The sequence below is a fragment of the Oncorhynchus mykiss genome, chromosome 17 (assembly GCF_013265735.2).
Source record: "Oncorhynchus mykiss isolate Arlee chromosome 17, USDA_OmykA_1.1, whole genome shotgun sequence".
NCBI lineage: Eukaryota > Metazoa > Chordata > Actinopteri > Salmoniformes > Salmonidae > Oncorhynchus > Oncorhynchus mykiss.
The window spans coordinates 46,273,229-46,296,401 of record NC_048581.1 but is presented as its reverse complement, the minus strand read 5'-3'; the positions used below and the strand labels follow the sequence as shown (position 1 = coordinate 46,296,401).

The window sequence follows — 23,173 nt, the reverse complement described above, 5'->3', positions numbered from 1 at the left end:
GATGTACAGGGCCGTACGCACTACCCTCTGTAGTGCCTTGCGGTCGGAGGCTGAGCAGTTGCCATAGCAGGCGGTGATGCAACCAGTCAGATGCTCTCGATGGTGCAGCTGTACTGTATAACTTTTTGAGGATCTGGGGACCTATGCCAAATCTTTTCAGTCTCCTGAGGGGGAACAGGCATTGTTGTGCCCTCTTCACAACTGTCTTGGTGTGTTTGGACCATGATAGTTTGTTGGTGATGTGGACACTAGGGAACTTGAAGCTCTCAACCTGCTCCGCTACAGCCCCGTCGATGAGAATGGGGGCGTGCTCGGTCCTCCTTTTTCTGTAGTCCACAATCATCTCATTTGTCTTGATCACGTTGTTGTTCAGCCACCACACTGCCTGGTCTCTGACCTTCTCACTATAGGCTGTTTCATCGTTGTCAGTGACCAGACCTACCATGGTTGTGTCGTAGGAAAACTTAATGATGGTGTTGGAGTCGTGCTTGGCCACGCAGTCATGGGTGAACAGGGAGTACAGGAGGGGACAAAGCACGTACCCCTGAGGGTCCCTTGTGTTGAGGATCCAGTGTGGCAGATATGTTGTTACCTACCCTTAGCACCTGAGGGCGACCCGTCATGAAGTCCAGGATCCAGTTGCAGAGGGAGGTGTTTCGTCCCAGGGTCCTTAGCTTGGTGATTTGCTTTGAGGGCACAATGGTGTTGAAAACTGAGCTGTAGTCAATGAATAGCGTTCTCACGTAGGTGTTCCTTTTGTCAAGGTGGGTAAGGACAGTGAGAGTGCAATAGAGATTGCATCATCTGTGGATCTGTTGGGGCGGTATGTAAATTGGAGTGGGTCTAGCGTTTCTAGGATAATGGTGTTGCTGTGAGCCATGACCAGCCTTTTCAAAGCACTTCATGGCTACAGACGTGAGTGCTACGGGTCGGTAGTCATTTAGGCAGGTTACCTTGGTGTTCTTGTGCACAGGGACTATGGTGGTCTGCTTGAAACATGTTGGTATTACAGACTCTCAGGGACGGGTTGAAAATGTCAGTGAAAACAGTTGGTCAGCGCATGCTTGCAGTACACATCCTGGTAATCCGTCTGCCCCTGTGGCCTTGTGAATGTTGACCTGTTTAAGGTCTTACTTACATTGGCTACGGAGAGCGTGATCACACAGTCATATGGAACAGCTGATGCTCTCATGCATGCTTCAGTTTTGCTTGCCTCGAAGCCATCATAGAAGTTATTTCGCTCATCTGGTAGTGTGAGAGCCGATTTGGACATATTTGTATAAAAGACTGAACATACGGAGCTCCATGTATATTTGTGTAAATATATTAAATATTAATGTACATGATGAAATATTAGGTACCTTTATGATTTATATTGACCTTATTGAGATATTTTCATTTGTTAGTGTAACTCAGTTTTTGGCCCCCCCTCTTGCCCATTCATTGTATTGTTCAAGTGTGTTAGGATAAAGGCAGGAAGTTGGGCCTTCGGGGGAGGGAGTCCTTGCTAGATGTGGGAGCGGTATAGTTTTTTGACCATACATACAGACATACATACAGGTCATAATATGTATTTTCCATATCAAGTAATCTATGCTTTAAGTTGATTGGAGAATAATTTATTTGTTAGATATAAGAAGAATACACTTTTTTGTTGCACCATATCCCTGGATGTCATTGAATGTTTGGCCGTTTGGAAACCTTGAGTGTGGACTGTATGCGCACCAAACAACCCCGCTTCAGGCTTGGGCAGTGGCTATGGGAAGAAGGAAAGGAAGCCACTACAGGAAGGGCTGTGTCACTGGGCAGCTCGCAGCTGTGCTTCCCTTTGTAGTCTGTAATAGTTTGCAAGCCCTGCCACATCTGACGAGCGTCGGAGCCGGTGTAGTACAATTCAGTCTTAGTCTTGTATAGATGCTTTGCTTGTTTGATGGTTCGTCAGAGTGCATAGCGGGATTTCTTGTAAGTGTTCGGGTTAGAGTCCCGCTCCTTGAAAGTGGCAGCTCTACCCTTTAGCTCAGTGCGGATGTTGCCTGTAATCCATGGCTTCTGGTTGGGGTATGTACGTACGGTCACTGTGGGGATGATGTCATCGATGCACTTACTGATGAAGCCAGTGACTGATGTGGTGTACTCCTCAATGCCATTGGAAGAATCCCAGAACATATTCCACTCTGTGCTAGAAAAACAGTCCTGTAGCTTAGCATCTGCGTCATCTGACTACTTCCTTATTGAGCGAGTCACTGATACATTCTGCTTTAGTTTTTGCTTGTAAACAGGAATTAGGAGGATAGTATTATGGTCAAATTTTCCAAATGAAGGGCGAGGGAGAGCTTTGTACGTGTCTCTGTGTGTGGCGTAAAAGTGGTCTTGAGTTTATTTATTTATTATAGATTTTTTCTCTCTCTCTTTACCCTTCTCTGGTTGCACATTTAACTTGCTGGTAGAACAGATTTAAGTTTCCCTGCATTAAAGTCCTGGCCACTAGGAGCGCCACCTGGATGAGCATGTTCTTGTTTGCTTATGGCCTTATACAGTTTGTTTACCATCTTAGTGCCAGCATCAGTTTGTGATGGTAAATAGACAGCGCCAAAAAATATAGATGAAAACTCTCTTTGGTAAGTAGTGTGGTTTACAGGTTAACATGAGATACTCTACTTCAGGAGAGCAAAACCTTCAGACTTCCTTAATATTAGATTTCGTGCACCAGCTGTTATTTACAAATAGACACAGACCGCCACCTCTTGTCTTACCGAAGGCACTTGTTCTATCTTGCCAAAGAACCGAAAACCCCACCAGCTGTATGCTACCCATGTTTCCACAACTCTGTGAAACATAAGATATTACAGTTTAAAATGTCCCGTTGGTAGGATAGCCTTGATCAGAGCTCATCCATTTTGTTCTCCAATGATTGCACGTTGGCTAATAGGAATGATGATAGAGGGGGATTACAAACTCGCCGTTGGATCCTTACAAGGCACCCTGACCTACGTCCCCGATATGTGTCTTCATCATGGGAATGTGGGACTTGTCTGGTGTCTGATGTAAATCATTTGCATCTGACTTAAAGAAAAAATCTTTGTCCAGTACGAGGTGAGTAATCGCTGTCCTGATATCTAGAAGTTTGTTTCTGTCATATGAGACGGTGGCAGAAACATTATATACAAAATAAGTTACAAATAACCTGACAGAAAAACATAGACAATAGCACAATTAGATAGGAGCCCGTAAAATGTCAGCCATCTCTTCCGATGCCACTCATTAAATCACGTATGGTTTAGATTTTTTCCACAACATTTTTTTCAACCCGCCCAGTTGGTGGCGACAATACTTCATTGTGGGTTGTAGTCCGCCATAAAACCCACAGAAGAAGAGGTACGTACGCACCAGGGTTGCCATATCTGCGGTTTTCCTCAATTGGGCTAGCACAATTGGGCTACTTTGAAAACGATGTCACGGGTGAAAATGATTTGGTTGCGGGTAGCAGGTTTTTGCGCTAACTCTAAATTGCACTGCGGCCGCCAAGGCATTTCTCTTAAAAAAAACATATATACAGTACCAGTCAAATAATTGGACATACCTAATAATTTGTAGAATGTTGTAGAATAATGGTGAAGACATCAAAACTATGAAATAACACATATGGAATCATGTAGTAACCAAAAAAGTGTTAAATAAAGTAGCCAACCTTTGCTTTGATGACAGTTTTGCACACTCTTGGTATTCTTTCAACCAGCTTGAGGAGGTAGTCACCTGGAATGCATTTCAATTAACATGTGTGCCTTGTTAAAAGTTAATTTGTGGAATTTCTTTCCTTAATGCATTTGAGCCAATCAGGTGTGTTGTGACAAGGTAGGGTGGTATACGCTACTGTTATTTGGGAAAAGATCCAAGTCCATATTATGGAACTGCTCAATTAAGCAAAGAGAAACGACAGTCCATCATTACCTTAAGGCACGAAGGTCAGTCAATCTGGGAAATTTGAACGTTTCTTCAAGTGCAGTTGCAGAAACCATGAAGCTCTATGATGAAACTGGCTCTCACGAGGACAACCACTGGAAAGGAAGACCCAGAGTTACCTCTGCTGCAGAGGATAAGGTCATTAGAGTTACCAGCCTCAGAAATTGCAGCCCAAATAAATGCTTCACAAAGTTAAAATAACAGACACATCTCAACATCAACTGTTCGGAGGAGACTGCGTGAATCAGGCCTTCATTGTCGAATTGCTGCAAAGACACCACTACTCAAGGAAACCAATAAGAAGACTTGCTTGGGCCAAGAAACACGAGCAATGGACATTAGACCGGTGGAAATCTGTCCTTTGGTCTAATGAGTCCAAATTTGTTGCAATTTTTGGTTCCAACCACTGTGTCTTTGTGAGATGCAGAGTAGGTGAATGGATGATCTCTGCATGTGTGGATCCCAGCATGAAGCATGGAGGTGGTGTGATGGTGCTTTGCCAGTGACACTGTCTGTGATTTATTTAGAATTCAAGGCACACTTACCCAGCATGGCTACCACCGCATTCTGCAGCGATAAGCCATCCCATCTCGTTTGCGCTTATTGGGACTGTCATTTGTTTTTCAACATGACAATGACCCAACACATCCAGGCTGTATAAGTGCTATTTGACCACAAAGGAGAGTGATGGTATGCTGCATCAGATAATCCGGCCTCCTCAATCATCTGACCTCAACCCAATTGAGATGGTTTGGGATGAGTTGAACTGCAGAGTGATGGAAAAGCAGCCAACAAGTGCTCAGCATATGTGGGAAGTCCTTCAAGACTGTTGGAAAACCATTCCAGGTAAAGCTGGTTGAGAGAATGCCAAGAGTGTGCAAAGTTCTCATCAAGGCAATGGGTGGCTACTTTGAAGAATCCATGTGTTATTTCATAGTTTTGATTTATTCACTCTTATTCTACAAGTTAGAAAATAGTCCAAATAAACAACAACCCTTGAATGAGTCAGTCCAAATGTTTGACTGGTACTTTTTATGTGTGTTTGTGTATATATAATACATATATATATTATTTATTTTACTGTGACCTGATGCCTATCATGTGAATGATTGAGGAGTGTGTGTTGAGAGCACGGGTTGAGTCACAGATATGGAATGTACACGTCATGAAAACTTTTTACCAGTTGTAGGTAGGCTGTTTAGATTGTCATTATGGAGAGACCTATTTCCAACCCTTTTTCCATAAAACATATTAATGCTCTAGAACTGATATAACTGTGACAAAGCACTGGAAAATGTCTTTAGGCGCACTAGAGCGCTTTAGATAAAGTCGTTCAGAGGTGGTTTAAAGTAAACTGCATTCTAATGTTGACTTTTCTTATGGCAGGGATTCCCAAACTCTGTCCTTGGCACCCCAAGGGGTGCACATTTGTTTTTTTGCCCTAGTACTACACAGCTGATTTCAAATATGCTAATCAACTAATCATCAAGCTTTGATCATTTGAGTCGGGCTATGGCAAAAACCAAAACGTGCACCTCTTGCATCTTGAGGACCAAGTTTGGGAAACATTTGCTGTGTTTGAATTCCCATACTAAAATACTGTTTAATACATACTATATACAATTAATTCCTTTTAGTATATTGTAAACAAACATTATCCTTTCAGTTGAGTGTTCTTTCGATTTGCCTGTCTATCGGAAGTTGATGCTGTTGCTATGCAACTTCTTGCTAGCATAACAAGTTACTAGCTCGACATCTTATGACTTCATTAACAATTTCCATTGGGACGCACAACGGCACTTACATAAGCTAAGAGTGACGTGAATAATCAATTCGATACACATTGAGTAGTTAGCATATAGTTAATATTGCAGGAGGTTGGTGCCACCTTAATTGGGGAAGATGGGCTAGTGGTAATGGCTGATGAGGAATGAGTTGAATGGTATCAAATACATAAAAAAACATGGTTTCCATGTGTTTTGATGCCATTCGCTTCCTTTCCAGCCATTATTATGAGCCATCCTCCCCTCAGCAGCTTCCACTGGTTAATATACTGGCAAGTTTGATGTGTTATTAGCCAACTAACGTTAGGTATCTAGCTAATATACTGGTCCATACAAGCAACTGTTGTAATGATATGCGGTTCGTAAGGTTAGTGTAGCTAACAAATTGTCAGCCAACGTAATTGTAACGTAATTTAAAAGTCATTACTTTATTACATTGCCAAACATTTTCTTAACATTTGCCATAATTTGTGAAAGCAAGGGATTTGTATCTGCTCTCATCGGACGTATATTTTCCTCCATTTTCTTCCAGTCTGAAAATGTTGTCAAGCCATGCCCATTTTCTGAAGAATTGCATTATAGGCCCTAAAACCAACTGACATTAAATGTGAAGAATAATACATTTGCAGCTGTTGGCCATCAAGTATGCTATTACTTTATATGCCATTGTTGGCTACTGTAACCTACCATTTGATACAATATGTTGAAATAAGTAATTGCAAATCAATTTCTGCCACTTATTTATTTTTTATTTAAACTTTATTTATCCAGGGAAGCTAATTGAGAACAAGTTCTCATTTACAACTGCGACCAAGATAAAGCAAAGCAGTGCGACACGAACAACAACACAGAGTTACACATGGAATAAACAAGCGTACAGTCAATAACACAATAGAAACTATATACAGTGTGTGCAAATGACGTAAGGAGGTAAGGCAATAAATAGGCCATTTTTTTAAATTTTTTTTATTGTATTTTTTTTATTTCACCTTTATTTAACCAGGTAGGCTAGTTGAGAACAAGTTCTCATTAGCAACTGCGACCTGGCCAAGATAAAGCATAGCAGTGTGAACAGACAACAACACAGAGTTACACATGGATTAAACAATAAACAAGTCAATAACATAGAAAAAAAAGAATCTATATACATTGTGTGCAAAAGGCATGAGGAGGTAGGCAATAAATAGGCCATAGGAGTGAATAATTACAATTTAGCACATTAACACTGGAGTGATAAATTATCAGATGAACATGTGCAGGTAGAGATACTTATGTGCAAAAGAAAAGTAAATGAAATAAAAACAGTATGGGGATGAGGTAGGTAAATTGGGTGGGTTTTATACCGATGGACTATCTACAGCTGCAGCGATCGGTTAGCTGCTCAGATAGCAGATGTTTAAAGTTTATGAGGGAGATAAAAATCTCCAACTTCAGAGATTTTTGCAATTCGTTCCAGTCGCAGGCAGCAGAGGAACTGGAAGGAAAGGCGGACAAATGAGGTTTTGGCTTTAGGGATGATCAGTGATATACACCTGCTGGAGCGCGTGCTACGGGTGGGTGTTGCCATCGTGACCAGTGAACTGAGATAAGGCGGCGCTTTACCTAGCATAGACTTGTAGATGACCTGGAGCCAGTGGGTCTGGCGACGAACATGTAGCGAGGGCCAGCCGACTAGAGCATACAGGTCGCAGTAGTGGGTGGTATAAGGTGCTTTAGTAACAAAACGGATGGCACTGTGATAAACTGCATCCAGTTTGCTGAGTAGAGTATTGGAAGCTATTTTGTAGATGACATCGCCAAAGTCGAGGATCGGTAGGATAGTCAGTTTTACTAGGGTAAGTTTTGTGGCGTGAGTGAAGGAGGCTTTGTTGCGAAATAGAAAGCCAACTCTAGATTTGATTTTGGATTGGAGATGTTTGATATGAGTCTGGAAGGAGAGTTTACAGTCTAGCCAGACACCTAGGTACTTATAGATGTCCACATATTCTAGGTCGGAACCATCCAGGGTGGTGATGTTAGTCGGGCGTGCGGGTGCAGGCAGCGAACGGTGGAAAAGCATGTATTTGGTTTTACTAGCATTTAAGAGCAGTTGGAGGCCACGGAAGGAGTGTTGTATGGCATTGAAGCTCGTTTGGAGGTTAGATAGCACAGTGTCCAAGGAAGGGCCAGAAGTATACAGAATGGTGTCGTCTGCGTAGAGGTGGATTAGGGAATCGCCCGCAGCAAGAGCAACATCATTGATATATACAGAGAAAAGAGTCGGCCCGAGAATTTAACCCTGTGGTACCCCCAGAGGTCCGGACAAGAGGCCCTCCGATTTGACACACTGAACTCTGTCTGAGAAGTAGTTGACGAACCAGGAGACTCACTCATTTGAGAATCCTGAAACCAAGGCTGTTGAGTCTGCCGAAAAGAATACGGTGATTGACAGAGTCGAAAGCCTTGGCCAGGTCGATGAAGATGGCTGCACAGTACTGTCTTTTATCGATGGCGGTTATGATATCGTTTACAGCTCTGTTTGCCATTACTATATACCCTTGTCCCTTCATTATTATTTGTGATTGTGCAACATGGAATTGTAACAGATGTTATGTGACCAATACAATATGATTTGTTTAAATGGAATCCACAAAGATTCTTACTGTATGGTGATTGATTGCATGTCTACATCACTACAGCCTGTAGTGTATTTCTTTACTTCACAACCATTGTTGCTTTTGTCAGTAAACATGTAATGAGCAGAAAGATCATCAAGGACAACAACCACCCGAGCCACTGCCTGTTAACCCCGCTATCATCCAGAAGGCGAGTTCAGTACAGGTGCATCAAAGCGGGGACCGAGAGACTGAAAAACAGCTTCTATCTCAAGGCCATCAGACTGTTAAACAGCCATCACTAACATTGAGTGGCTGCTGCCAACATACTGACTCAACTCCAGCCACTTTAATAATGGAAAAATTGATGTCAAAAATGTATCACTAGCCACTTTAAACAATTCCACTTAATACTGTATAATGTTTACATACCCTACATTACTCATCTCATTGTTAGGTTAGATTACTCGTTGGTTATTACTGCATTGTCAGAACTAGAAGCACAAGAATTTCGCTACACTCGCATTAACATCTGCTAACCATGTGTATGTGACAAATAAGATTTGATTTTGATTTCAATTCAATCACATGAAGGACAAACCCTTCATTGTACAGAAAAGGATTAGACTATACATCAGTTCACATAAGTTACTTGGTAAACAATATGCCAAGCGATGTGCCAATCAGCCAAATGCACTTGGTATTGATCCCACAACGGGTGTCTGGGGGGCTTTCTCATTAAGGGTCGGTTTCCCGGGTACAGATTAAGCCTCTGAAATTGCCAGTGTAGAAATCCCCTACAATAAACAATGTGTAGCCTATAATTATGTATTCAGTTTTATTCACACTTACTAGACAATCAACACATTTTTATTGATTTGGAGACAACAATATTACAGACGAGACAAATTGTAGGCTATAACATGGGACACATTACAGTAACATCTAGATAAATACATTAACTCGGGGAAGTATTGGGACCCATTGAATTTTCACCTTTTGTTAGGTTACAGCCTTATTCTAAAATTGATTAAATCTTTTTTTCCTCATCAATCTATACACAATATCCCATAATGACAAAGAAAAAACACGATTTTGACATTTTTGCTAATGTATTAAATATTTAAAAAAGTGAAATATAACATTTACATAGTGTTCAGATCCTTTACTAAGTACTTTGTTGAAGGATCTTCGGCAGCGATTACAGCCTCAATTATTCTTGGGTACGACGCTACAAGGTTGGCACACCTGTATTTGGGGAGTTTCTCCCATTCTTCTCTGCGCATCCTCTCAACCTCTCTCAGGTTGTATGGGGAGCGTTGCTACCCAGCTATTTTCAGGTCCCTCCAGAGATGTTTGATCTGGTTCAAGTCCCTGCTCTGGCTGGGCCACACAAGGACATTCAGAGACTTGTTCCAAAGCCACTCCTGCGTTGTTTTGGGTACTTAGGGTCATTGTCCTGTTGTAAGGTGAACAGTTGCCCCAGTCTGAGGTCCTGAGCGGTCTAGAGCAGGTTTCATCAATGATCTCTCTGTACTTTGTTCTGTTCATCTTTGACTAGTCTACCAGTCCATGCTGCTGAAAAACATTCCCACAGCATGATGCTGCCACCACAATGCTTCACCGCAAGGGTGGTGTCAGGTTTCCTCTAGAAGTGACACTTGGCAATCAGGCCAACGAGTTCAATCTTGGTTTCATTAGACCAGAGAATCTTGTTTCTCATGGTCTGAGAGTCTTTAAGTGCCTATTTGCAAACTCTGAGTGGGCTTTCATGTGCTTTTTACTGAAGAGTGGCTTCTGTCTGGCAACTCTACCATAAAAGCCTGATTGGTTGAGTGTAACTCTTACATAGGGACACTCAAAGTCAATCTTAAATGAATCACTCCTTATTGTCAGCAAGCTGGAAAGGTCACCATTTTTACTTTATTTTTATTTCACCCTTATTTAACCATGAAGGCCAGTTGAGAACAAGTTATAATTTATAACTGCTACCTGGCCAAGATAAAGCAAAGCAGTGCGACAAAAAACAACAACACAGAGTTACACATGGGAATAAACAAACGTACAGTCAATAACACAATAGAAAAATGTATATACAGTGTGTGCAAATGTAAGATTAGGGAGGTAAGGCAATAAATAGGCCATAGTGGCGAAATAATTACAATTTAACATTAACACTGGAGTGATAGATGTGCAGATGATGATGTGCAAGTAGAGATACTTTGGTGCAAAAAATAAATAACATTATGGGGATGAGGTAGTTGGGTGGGCTATTTACAGGTGGGCTGTGTACAGGTGCAATGATCGGAAAGCTGCTCTGACAGCTGATGCTTAAAGCTAGTGAGGGAGATATAAGTCTCCAGCTTCAGTGATTTTTGCAATTCGTTCCAGTCATTGGCAGCAGAGAACTGGAAGGAAAGGCTGCCAAAGGATGAGTTTGCTTTTGGGGATGATCAGTGAAATATACCTGCTGGAGCGCGTGCTAGGGGTGGGTGTTGCTATGGTGTCCATTGAGCTGAGATAAGGCGGTACCTAGCAAAGACTTATAGATGACCTGGAGCCAGTGGGTTTGGCGACAAATATGAAGCGAGGGCCAGCCAATGAGAGCATATAGGTCGCAGTAGTGGGTAGTATATGAGGCTTTGGTGACAAAACAGATGGCACTGTGATAGACTACATCCAGTTTGCTGAGTAGTGTTGGAGGCTATTTTGTAAATGACATCGCCGAAGTCAAGGATCGGTAGGATAGTTTTACGAGGGTATTTTGGCAGCGTGAATGAAGGAGGCTTTGTTTTGCGAAATAAGAAGCCGATTCTAGATTACATTTTTGATTGGAGATGCTTAATGTGAGTCTGGAAGGAGAGTTTGCAGTCTAACCAGACAGGTATTTGTAGTTGTCCACATATTCTAAGTCAGAACCGTCCAGAGTAGTGATGCTAGTCGGGCTGACAAATGCGGGCAGCGATCGGTTGAAGAGCATGCATTTAATTTGACTAGCATTTAAGAGCAGTTGGAGGCCACAGAAGGAGTGTTGACTGGCATTGAAGCTCGTCTGGAGGTTTGTTAACACAGTGTCCAAAGAAGGGCCAGATGTATACAGAACGGTGACGTCTGCGTAGAGGTGGATCAGAGAATCACCCGCGGCAAGAGCGGCATCATTGGTATATGCAGAGAAAAGAGTCGGCCTGAGAATTGAACCCTGTGGCACCCCCATAGAGACTGCCAGAGGTCCGGGCAACAGGCCCTCAGATTTTACACACTGAACTCTATCTGAGAAGTAGTCGGTGAACCAGGCGAGGCAGTCATTTTAGAAACCAAGGCTGTAGTGTCTTCCGATAAGAATGTGGTGATTGACAAGAGTCGAAAGCCTTGGCCAGGTCGATGAAGAAGGCTGCACAGTACTGTCTTTTATCGATGGCGGTTATGGTATCGTTTAGGTCCTTGAGTGTGGCAGACGTGCACGCATGATCAGCTCAGAAACCAGAAACCAGATTGCATAACGGAGAAGGTACGGTGGGATTCGAAATGGTCGGTGATCTGTCTGTTAACTTGGCTGTACCCCTTGGCAAGTTGTTGCAAGGGGTACAGAGCTGTTGGCCGGGGTTGGGGTAGCCAGGTTGAAAGCATGGCCAGCTGTAGAGAAATGCTTATTACAATTCTCGATTATCTTAGATTTATCGGTGGTGACGGTGTTTCCTAGCCTCAGTGCAGTGGGCAGCTGGGAGGAGGTGCTCTTATTCTCCGTGGACTTTACAGTGTCCCAAAACTTTTTGGAATTTGTGCTACAGGATGCAAATTTCTGTTTGAAAAAGCTAGCCTTTGCTTTCCTAACTGACTCTGTATATTGGTTTATAACTTACCTGAAAAGTTGCATATCGCAGGGGGCTATTTGATGCAAATGCAGTACACCACAGGATGTTTTTGTGCTGGTCAAGAGCAGTCAGGTCTGGAGTGAACCAAGGGCTATATCTACAGTCAAACTTAGATGCATAAGTACTGGTCTGAAGTGAGTTCTAAAAGGGTGTTCCTTACACAGTCTTATATACTGCTATCTAAACCTACATCAATATGATTAATTGGATCGGTTCCTACATGTGACTGGCTTTGTCTCGTATCCTAACTTAAAGTACATATTGTGGGATTTCTGCCAGCTGTATTTCTATATACCACCCCTACCTTGTCACAACACACCTGATTAGCTCAAACGCATTAAGAAGAAAATAACTTCCACAAATGAACTTTGAACAAGGCACACCTGTTAATTGAAATGCATTCCAGGAGCTGGTTGAGAGAATGCCAAAAATGTGTGAAGCTGTAATCATCTATCCTTTGGTCTGATGAGACCAAAATTGATATTATTGATAAATTGGCTACTTTGAAGAATCTCAGATATAAATATACTTATATTTAACACATTTTTTTTGTTACTACATGATTCCATATGTGTTATTTTATAGTGTTGATGTCTTAACTATTATTCTACAATGTAGAAAATAGTAAAAATAAAGAAAAACCATGGAATGAGTAGGTGTGTCCAAACTTTTGACTGGTACTGTATATGTTTTTTGCAATTCGTATGATATGTTACGAATCCAATTTGTACTATATGCAAACAAATGTGTTGTGCTTAAGATCCTGGAGTGCATCTTGAAGTACCAGTACTTTAGTTTACACCACTGCTGATAGCATCCCAACCCACCATATTTCAGCCTGCACAAGCCCTGTGATATGTGTTAGCCAACTGAAAACCGATCTCCTCATTGGCACAACTCTGCTTAGATCGCTATTTTTTTTCGTTTACTTTTTTAGCGAGCTGGTTAATGCTGTCACTACTGGCAAGTACTGAGCTAGCCTAGCTAGCTAGCAATATTTAGCTATTAATGTTAATTATAAACTGTGTGGTTCAAGCCCTGAATGCTGATTGGCTGACAGCCGTGGTATATTATACCGTATACTGGTATGACAACTTTTATTTTTACTGCTCTTTTTACATTGGTAACCAGTTTATAATAACAATAAGCCACCTCGGGGGTTTGTGATATATTGTCAACATACCACGACTAAGTGCTGTGTCCAGGCACTCCACGTTGTGTCGTGACCATATACCACAACCCCTCGGGCCTTATTGCTTAACCTGGCTTCCAAAAGCACCCGACCTCAACCCAATTGAGATGGTTTGGGATGAGTTGGACCGCAGACTGAAGGATAAGCAGCCAACAAGTGCTCAGCATATGTGGGAACTCCTTCAAGACTGTTGGAAAAGCATTCCAGGTGAAGCTTGTTAAGAAAATGCCAAGAGTGTGCAAAGCTGTCAAGGCAAAGGGTGGCTACTTTGAAGAATCTAAAATATATTTTGATTTGTTTAATACTTTTTTGGTTACTACATGATTCCATATGTATTTTTTCCTAGTTGTGATGTCTTCACTATTATTCTACAATGTAGAAAATTGTACAAATAAAGAAAAACCCTTGAATGAGTAGGTGTGTCCAAACTTTTGACTGGTACTGTATACTGAACAAAAATATAAATGCAACCATTGTTGGACCCATGTTTCATGAGCTGAAATAAAATAAAACATCCCATATACACAAAAAAAGCTTATTTCTCTCAAATTTGTTTACATCCCTGTTAGTGAGTATTTCTCCTTTGCCAAGATTATCCACCCACCTGACAGGTGTGGCATATCAAGAAGCTGAATAAACAGCATGATCATTACACAGGTGCACCTTGTGCTGGGGACAATAAAAAGCCACTCTAAAATGTGCAGTTTTGTCAAACAACACAATGCCATAGATGTCTCAAGTTTTGAAGGAGCGTGCAATTGGCATGCTGACTGCAGAATATCCACCAGAGCTGTTTCCAGATAATGTAATGTTGATTTTTCTACCAATGTCGTTTTAGAGGATTTGGCAGTACGTCCAACCGGCCTCACAAGTGCAAACCACGTGTAACCATGCCAGCCCAGCAGTTTAATGAAGTAGCCTACAAGTTGCTGCAGTTCCTTCTCACCAACTACACCATGCAGCCATCGCCTGTTTTTGGTTTACCCATATACACGTGACCAAATACATGACTGAAACAGGAACCAACTTTGCCTTTATTCTAAAAGCTACAGGGGAGACACATGAAAGTGATCTTTAACAAATGAATTGTACACCTGTTATGTTTTAAGTTTATGAGTGTGTGATTTATAGATTTAATTTATTTTGACATTTAGAAAGAAAAACTTTTATGAACAATAGCAGGTATGTTGACACTGCCATGTTGATCGGAGCCAATGACTGTATATATGAAAGAACAAAGCCATCGATCGATCACGTGACACCGTTCGTTACACTGTGGAAAAAGTACCCAATTGTCACTCTTGAGTAAAAGTAAAGATACTTTAATAGAAAATGACTCAAGTAACGGTGAAAGTCATCCAGTAAAATACTACTTGAGTAAAAGTATTTGGTTTTAAATATACTTAAGTATCAAAAGTAAATATATAAATAATTTCTAATTCCTTATATAAAGCAAACCAGACGGCATCATTTTTTTTTTTTTTTAAGGATAGCCGGGGGCATGCTCTAACACTTAGCCATAATTTACAAACGAAGCATGTGTTTAATGAGTCTGCCAGATCAGAGGCAGTAGGGATGAGCCATTGATGTTCTCTTGATAAGTGTGTGAATTAGACAATTGTCCTGTTGTGCTAAACATTCAAAATGTAACGAGTACTTTGGGGTGTCAGGGAAAATGTATGGAGTAAAAAGTACATCATTTCTTCAGGAATGAAGTGAAGTGAAGTAAAAGTTGTCAAAAAACATAAACAGTAAAGGTAAGTCGAGATACCCGAAAAATCGACTTAAGTAGTACTTTGAAGTATTTTTACTTACACACGTTAAACCACTGAAGAAACAAAAGTGCATTGAAGCCAAATGAAGTTAGTTAACCTCTACGGGATCAGTCCCCCCACAGGACATATATCTGATATCGTCAGAAAGCTTAGATTCTTGTTAATCTAACGGCGCCTTCCAATTTACAGTAGCCATTACAGTGAAAGAATATCATGCTAGTGTTTGAGGAGAGTGCACAATTATGAACTTGAAAATGTATTAATAAACCAATTAGGCACATTTGGACAGTATTGATACAACATTTTGAACATATATGCAATGGTTCATTGGATCAGTCTAAAACTTTGCACATACACTGCTGCCATCTCGTGGCCAAAATCTAAATTGTGCCTGGGCTGGAATAATACATTATGGCATCTATCTTGCATTTCAAAGATGACAGTAAACATACATGTTTTTTTCTTTGTATTATCTTTTACCCGATATAATGTGTTAAATTCTCTTACATTAATTTATCATTTCCAAACTTTAAAGTGTTTCCTTTCAAATGTTATCAAGAATATGCATATCCTTGCTTCAGGTTCTGAGCTACTGGCAGTTAGATTTGGATATGTCATTTTAGGCTAAAATGGAGAGAAAAAAATACAAATTAAAAAAAGGGTCCAATAGTTCTTAATATGGTGTCTCATGGAGACGTAACATGTGCATTTTGAGCTACTCCAGGAAGTGACATTGCAGGCTAGCTCATTGAGTAACTAAATTGAAGGCCGACCGGGGTACTGCAGGCTGCCATTAGCAACTAAATAATCCTAGAAACTAAACTAAAAAATACAAAGTTCAATGACATACATGACATCTGGTGTATTCAAATACATTATTGGTACCATAATTGTCTTCTAAATATGTTTGTATTTACATGAAGATTGACCACGAAGATTACAATATTTCCATTCACTTTACAGCCGGCTAATTTTCAACCGCAGTCCCTGGGCAGGTTGTTGTTGTCATTCACCAAAAATTGAGACCTCTGCAAAAACGTCAAAATTAATTACAGATGTGTTTTCTTGATGTTTCTTCAATGAATTCAGACTATTTTGAGGAGGTGTACATTAGCTATTTTGTTGCCACGTGCCGCAAGATGGACAAACAGTAATGTTGCCTAGTATGCGGGCGGGCGCTTTTAACCTAACTACTCGAACACACCCAATGCGTGCAGTGTGCACCCATCCATGAAAATCGAGATAAGAGTAATTATCTCGGGCAAATGTAATTAGCATGCAGTAGTAGTTTAATCAGATTTATTGGAGACGGTCAAGGGTCTTTATTTAAACTATCTAATTTCTTACATGGGATATATTAATTGATCAAATGAAAAACAATATATTGCAGAAATCAGAATACTCAAAGTTGAAATCGTAATTATAGCACTGTAATGTTATAAATCAGAAAACTATAATTATTACTGTAGTTTACGAAGTTTATCATACAAAAAGCCCTTTAATAACTTACTCTGGCCACCAGAGGGAAACCTTTGCTTGTATACAGCCCATGAAATGACACAATGGGGCTCCAGTTTGCTCCTCGCAGTTGTAGTATAAAGCAAGGTATAAGTTTTCATTAGTGTCATTCCATGCCGACATTTATACCCATTGCATTTATACCCATTGGGTGTAAACTAAACGGGATAACTTTGGCTACTGTTGTTTGACTTATAAGAAATTGAACTGGAACTGGAATGAAAATGTGATGTTGACAAAAGTGCAAAAAATTATTTAGCTCCTCCCTCTCAAATATTGTAGTGCCCTTAACCCAACACCTATAGTGACCTCATCAAGAGTTTCAACGCTCTTGGCGCATCGGCAAAGGAAGGGCTCCATTTAATCCGTAGCGCTGAAGAACCGTTTTATAGTGTGATTGACCAATTTAAAGGCAATGTTCCAGCGGTCGTGGAGACTGCATTCACAGTAAAGGCTGCGTATGTCAGCTCAATCGGAAATTACCTTTAAATGTGAGAGTCGCTGGACCCGAGTTTGAGTCCCAGTCGTGGCTACCCCCTGAATTTGCTACAATATTATTCTTCGTTGTGGGGTTCAATAAAATAGAAAGATAAAAGGCCTAACTAATCATGAAAAATATTTCTAACCATTTCAAAGGGAAATTGGGCAGACATGCATGTTTTTCCAACCTCTTGGTTTTTCTCATATCTAAATTCAACATTTTAAGTTAAGAGCCCTCTGTTTATGCATAAACTGTTGTTTTATGTTTTTTAAATAAAACATTTACATTTGAAGTACAGGTTATATTGCAAATGTAAAATGTGGTCAATGCAAAACTATCTTATTGCAATAATTTGCATAGGTCTGCTTAAAGAACCTTACATCCTTTATTCACGATTTTATACAATTCTTTAGAGAACCACAATTTACATAAAGGTCTCGTTTTTCATCCATGCACATTAAGACATGCTTGCGGCCAAGACTGATGGCAAACGAGAGTCGTCTTTGGGGTGTGGTTTGATGTGGGTGTTTCTTGGGTGTGTCTTTGTCATTCAATCACGACAAACAATTTCAGCAATGAGTAAAGCGAGGTAAACTAAGCTAGCTTTGCTATGAAGAAAACAAAGTTGAGGGCTTCCTGACTGACTCGCCATCTTAAGATGGTCAGCGAATTCAATTCTATGTGTAGGCTAAAGCCTGCACTAACCTTGTGTTCAGTGGTGGAAAAGTTTTAAATGGTTAAACTTGAGGTAAAGTAAAGATACATTAATAGACAATGACTCAAGTAAAAGTGAAACTCACCCAGTAAAATAATACTTGAGTAAAAGTCTAAAATAACCCACTTTAAAATGTACTTAAGTACAGTGGTGGAAAATGTTCTCAATTGTCATTCATACCTGAGTAAAATTTTTAATAAATGCTATACATAAAATTCCTTACATAAAGCAAACCAGACGGAACAGTTGTTTATTACATTTTTTATTTACGGACAGCCAGGGGTACACTCCAAGACATCATTTACAAATGCAGTATTTGTGTTTAGTGAGTCCACCAGATCAGAGGCAGAAGGGATGACAACGCGTTATATTGATAGGTGTGTGAATTGGACCATATTGTCCTGCCTGAGCATTCGAAATGTAACAAGTACTTTTGGGTGTCAGGGAAAATGTATGGGAGTAAAAAGTATATTTTCTATAGAAATGTAGTGGAGTAAAAAGAAAAGTTCTCAAAAATATAAATAGTAAAGTAAACTACAGATACCCCAAAAAACGACTTAAGTAGTACATTAAAGTATTCTTACTTAAGTACTTTACACTTTTGCTTGTGTTTAGCCAAGCTGACAGCAGCTAGCTAGCATAGCTTTTTAATAGCTGCAGCTGGTTATCCTCCTAGCTGATATGTCTCTGTCAAAATCAGTTATTGCAACATGGCCAGAGCCAGTGTCTGGAATGTGTTTCATAAGACACTCGTTCTACAACGCCTTGCTACCAAAGTCGCTTGCAACTTATTTTCAACGTTTCATCATGTCATGTAAATACATGTTACCGTGGAAATGATATCGACTACTGGAGTTGAATGCCCGAGGTCTTCAGTCAGCTCAGCTGTCCTACAACACAATATTCTATAACTGGATGGTTTTGTCTCATCTCTCCCCATGTCCGCTGTTAAATCTTTCCCAGGAGACAAATCCCAGAACTAATATCCCTACAGGTGTAGGATTAGATTCAGGCCGGTGATGCCGTTACACTATGCAACCAACTGTGACATGTTGTTCTATCGCCCTGGGTTGGTTTGGGTTTGTGGTAACCGGTTATAGTCAGAAATCAGTTGTACCACCATAGCAATTCTCCAAAGTGCTGCCTCCATACAGGTATCTGTGAACATATAGTCACTGTTCTATTACCAATAGCAGTTAGAATAGGTCATATCTGACACACAAACAGATACTATGTTGAAGTTTGAACGGGTCAGACTAAACCTACCTAATTCTGTTCTCCCCATCGACAACCGTTGGTGAGGAGGCAAGAGGTGAGGTCTTTGCCAGAGCTCCATTGATGGGCATAGCAGCGTAGATCAGCTCCTCGGTCGGTCGTCCGTCAGGTCGGTCGCATGCGCATACACAGAGCACTGGTTGCATTATCAATAATGGTTATGATTAGCCTGGTGGAACCAGCCTGATTGCTGCATTCACCTTTCTATTTCACTTCAGATATCATCAAATGTCAAGTGAAATCGAATGGTGAACACAGCGATTAGACTGGTTCCACCAGGCTACATTATGCCCATGGGCATCATATGCATCTAAGAAGTAGAAAATAAGAACCAAATAATGTCAGTATAGATAAATTATGTTTCACAATTGGGTTATCAAAGGAATGAAGTGGTTTACCTTCTGTATTTGTACAAATGATGAGCCTGTGAATGTTGTTGATACTGACAAGTGAATGTTTCTGGATGGATACTTGCCAATATGTGGCTGACTGATCAAATTCATAGGAATGTTCACAGCGAGGGCTGGTCTGCATGATACTGATGATGGCCCCTCCCACCCATCTCTTGAACAACCGCAGCAGGCAATCTTTCGAGGTGGTGTTAACTGGAGGGCCTGTGACGGGGTGATGTGATCGACAGCCAAGTGGTAAATTGCATTTTGTTCGAAAGAAAGGAAAAAACTTTTTGCTAATGCACTTCACAACCAAAATTAGTCTACTAGTTGTAACTGGCCTACTAGTTTATCAAGCCGGGTATTTTGTTATACAACTTTTCGCATGACACACATTACTTGTCGTTGTTGATGAAGCTGTTAGTGACCCTAATTACTGTCTTGATGACACTAACAGAGGCCTCGTGATTATGTGTCCTTTTCAAAGGAGTCGAGGGAGACTGGCAACAACGGAGGTGTGATAAAGGGTACTTGTGTCGCCTGACACACTTTTATTATGAGGCTTGCCTGACATGCTGTGAAAGTAGCAAGTAAACAGTGAATTCAAATATTTTTGGAAGTTGATGAACCATTGCAACCACATTTCTGGACATGTTACCTTTACTCCTTCTGGTAGGTTCCAGCATCCGTTCATGTCCAGGGGATCAGTTTGGCACCCAGCTGTGCACTTTATCTAACTGAAAAACAGGATCAACGATTGTCATCATCCCTTATAAACATAGTTCGAGAAATAACGTAATCTTTTTTGGAAACTAATTCTATGCTTTACAGATGTAGACTGACTGGCTCCAAATTCGATTAGATTTTGGCCGGTGACGCCGTTACACTATGTAACCAACTGTGACATGTTTTGCTATGGCCCTGGGTTGGTTTGGGTTTGTTGTACACTGTTGTAGTCAGACATGACTTAGCTAGTACCACCACACCTATATACAAAATATACAGTTGAAGTCGGAATTTTACATACACCTTAGCCAAATACATTTAAACTCAGTTTTTCACAATTCCTGACATTTAATCCTAGTAAAAAATCCCTGTCTTAGGTCAGATAGGATCACTACTTTATTTTAAGAATGTGAAGTATCAGAATAATAGTAGAGAGAATAATTTATTTCAGCTTTTATTTTGTTCATCATATTCCCAGTGGGTCAGAAGTTTACATACCTCAATTAGTATTTGAGGTATGTAAGAGATGACAGAGATGGCCACATCGCTTTGCGTTCCTAGGAAACGATGCAGTATTTTGTTTTTTTTAAGTGTTATGTCTTACATTGGTACCCCGGGTAATCTTAGGTTTTATTACATACAGTCGGGAGGAACTATTGGATATAAGAGCAACGTCAACGTACCATCATTACGACCAGGAATACGACTTTCCCGAAGCGGATCCTGTGTTTTGCCCACCACCCAGGACAATGGATCGGATCCCAGCCGGCGAACCAAAACAACGATGCCGTAAAAGGGGCAGATGAAGTGGTCTTCTGGTCAGGCTCCGGAGACGGGCACATCGCGCACCGCTATCGGAGTCGGGTACAGCCAGCTGGTTTCTTCACACATCGCGCCGACAGAAACAAGCATCTTTCTGGTAAGAAGAAGGGTGGGGGGGTATGCCTTATGATTAACAAGGCGTGGTGTGATAGGCGTGGCCTATTGACAGAAACTAAAACAGGAAGCTCCCACGCTCAGGTCTGTTTAACGCTGGTCCGATCAATCTGATTCCACGCTTCAAGATTGCTTCGATCACGTGGACTGGGATATGTTCCGCATTGCGGCAAACAACAACATTGACGAATACGCTGATTCGGTGAGCGAGTTTATTAGCAAGTGCATCGGCGATGTCGTACCCACAGCAACTATTAAAACATTCCCAAACAAGAAACCGTGGATTGATGGCAGCATTCGCTCGAAACTGAAAGCGTGAACCACTGCTTTTAATCAGGGCACGGTGACCGGAAATATGACCGAATACAAACAGTGTAGCTATTCCCTCCGAAAGGAAATCAAACAAGCTAAGCGTCAGTATAGAGACAAAGTAGAGTCGCAATTCAACGGCTCAGACACAAGAGGTATGTGGCAGGGTCTACAGTCAATCATGGATTACAAAAAGAAAACCAGACCTGTCGCGGAACACGATGTCTTGCTCCCAGACAGACTAAACAACTTTTTTGCTCGCTTTGAGGACAATACAGTGCCACTGACACGGCCCACTACCAAAACCTGCGGACTCTCCTTCACTGCAGCCGACGTGAGTAAAATATTTAAGAGTGTTAACCCTCGCAAGGCTGCAGGCCCAGATGGCATCCCCAGCCGCGTCCTCAGAGCATGTGCAGACCAGCTGGCTGGTGTGTTTACGGACATATTCAATCAATCCTTATCCCAGTCTGCTTTTCCCACATGCTTCAAGAGGGCCACCATTGTTCCTGTTCCCAAGAAAGCTAAGGTAACTGAGCTAAACGACTACTGCCCCGTAGCACTCACTTCCGTCATCATGAAGTGCTTTGAGAGACGAGTCAAGGACCATATCACCTCCACCCTACCTGACACCCTAGACCCACTCCAATTTGCTTACCGCCCCAATAGGTCCACAGATGACGCAATCGCAACCACACTACAAACTGCCCTAACCCATCTAAACAAGAGGAATACCTATGTGAGAATGCTGTTCATCAACTACAGCTCAGCGTTAAACACCATAGTACCCTCCAAACTCGTCTCGACCCCGCCCTGTGCAACTGGGTACTGGACTTCCTGACGGGCCGCCTCCAGGTGGTGAAGGTAGGTAACAACATCTCCACCCCGCTGATCCTCAACACTGGGGCCCCACAAGGGTGCGTTCTCAGCCCTCTTCTGTACTCCCTGTTCACCCACGACTGCGTGGCCATGCACGCCTCCAACTCAGTCATCAAGTTTGCAGACAACACTACAGTGGTAGGCTTGATTACCAACAACGACAAGACAGCCTACAGGGAGGAGGTGAGGGCCCTCGGCGTGTGGTGTCAGGAAAATAACCTCACACTCAATGTCAACAAAAGGAGGAGATTATCGTGGACTTCAGGAAACAGCAGAGGGAGCACCCCCCTATCCACATTGACGGGACAGTAGTGGAGAGGGTAGTAAGTTTGAAGTTCCTCGGCGCACACATCACGGACAAACTGAATTGGTCCACCCACACAGACAGCATGGTGAAGGCGGCGCAGCAGCACCTCTTCAACCTCAGGAGGCTGAAAAATTTGGCTTGTCACCAGAGGCACTCACAAACTTTTACAGATGCACAATCGAGAGCATCCTGTCGGGCTGTATCACCGCCTGGTACGGCAACTGCTCCGCCCACAACAGCAGAGGGTAGTGAGGTCTGCACAACGCATCACCGGGGGCAAACTACCTGCCCTCCAGGACACCTACACCACCCGATGTCACAGGAAGGCCAAAAAGATCATCAAGGACAACAATCACCCGAGCTACTGCCTGTTCACCCCACTATCATCCAGAAGGCGAGGTCAGTACAGGTGCATCAAAGCAGGGACCGAGAGACTGAAAAACAGCTTCTATCTGAAG

The 23,173-nt window shown here is 41.6% G+C and overlaps 1 long non-coding RNA gene across 1 annotated transcript; it reads right to left on the bottom strand.

The window, feature by feature from the left end:
- Positions 1-18,434: 18,434 nt before the first annotated feature.
- Positions 18,435-20,595, bottom strand: LOC110493971. Its single transcript, XR_002469223.2, has 3 exons — positions 20,217-20,595; positions 19,158-19,780; positions 18,435-19,049 (listed from the first exon to the last, which is right to left on the bottom strand). It is a non-coding gene; the product is annotated as an uncharacterized LOC110493971 (long non-coding RNA).
- Positions 20,596-23,173: the final 2,578 nt, after the last annotated feature.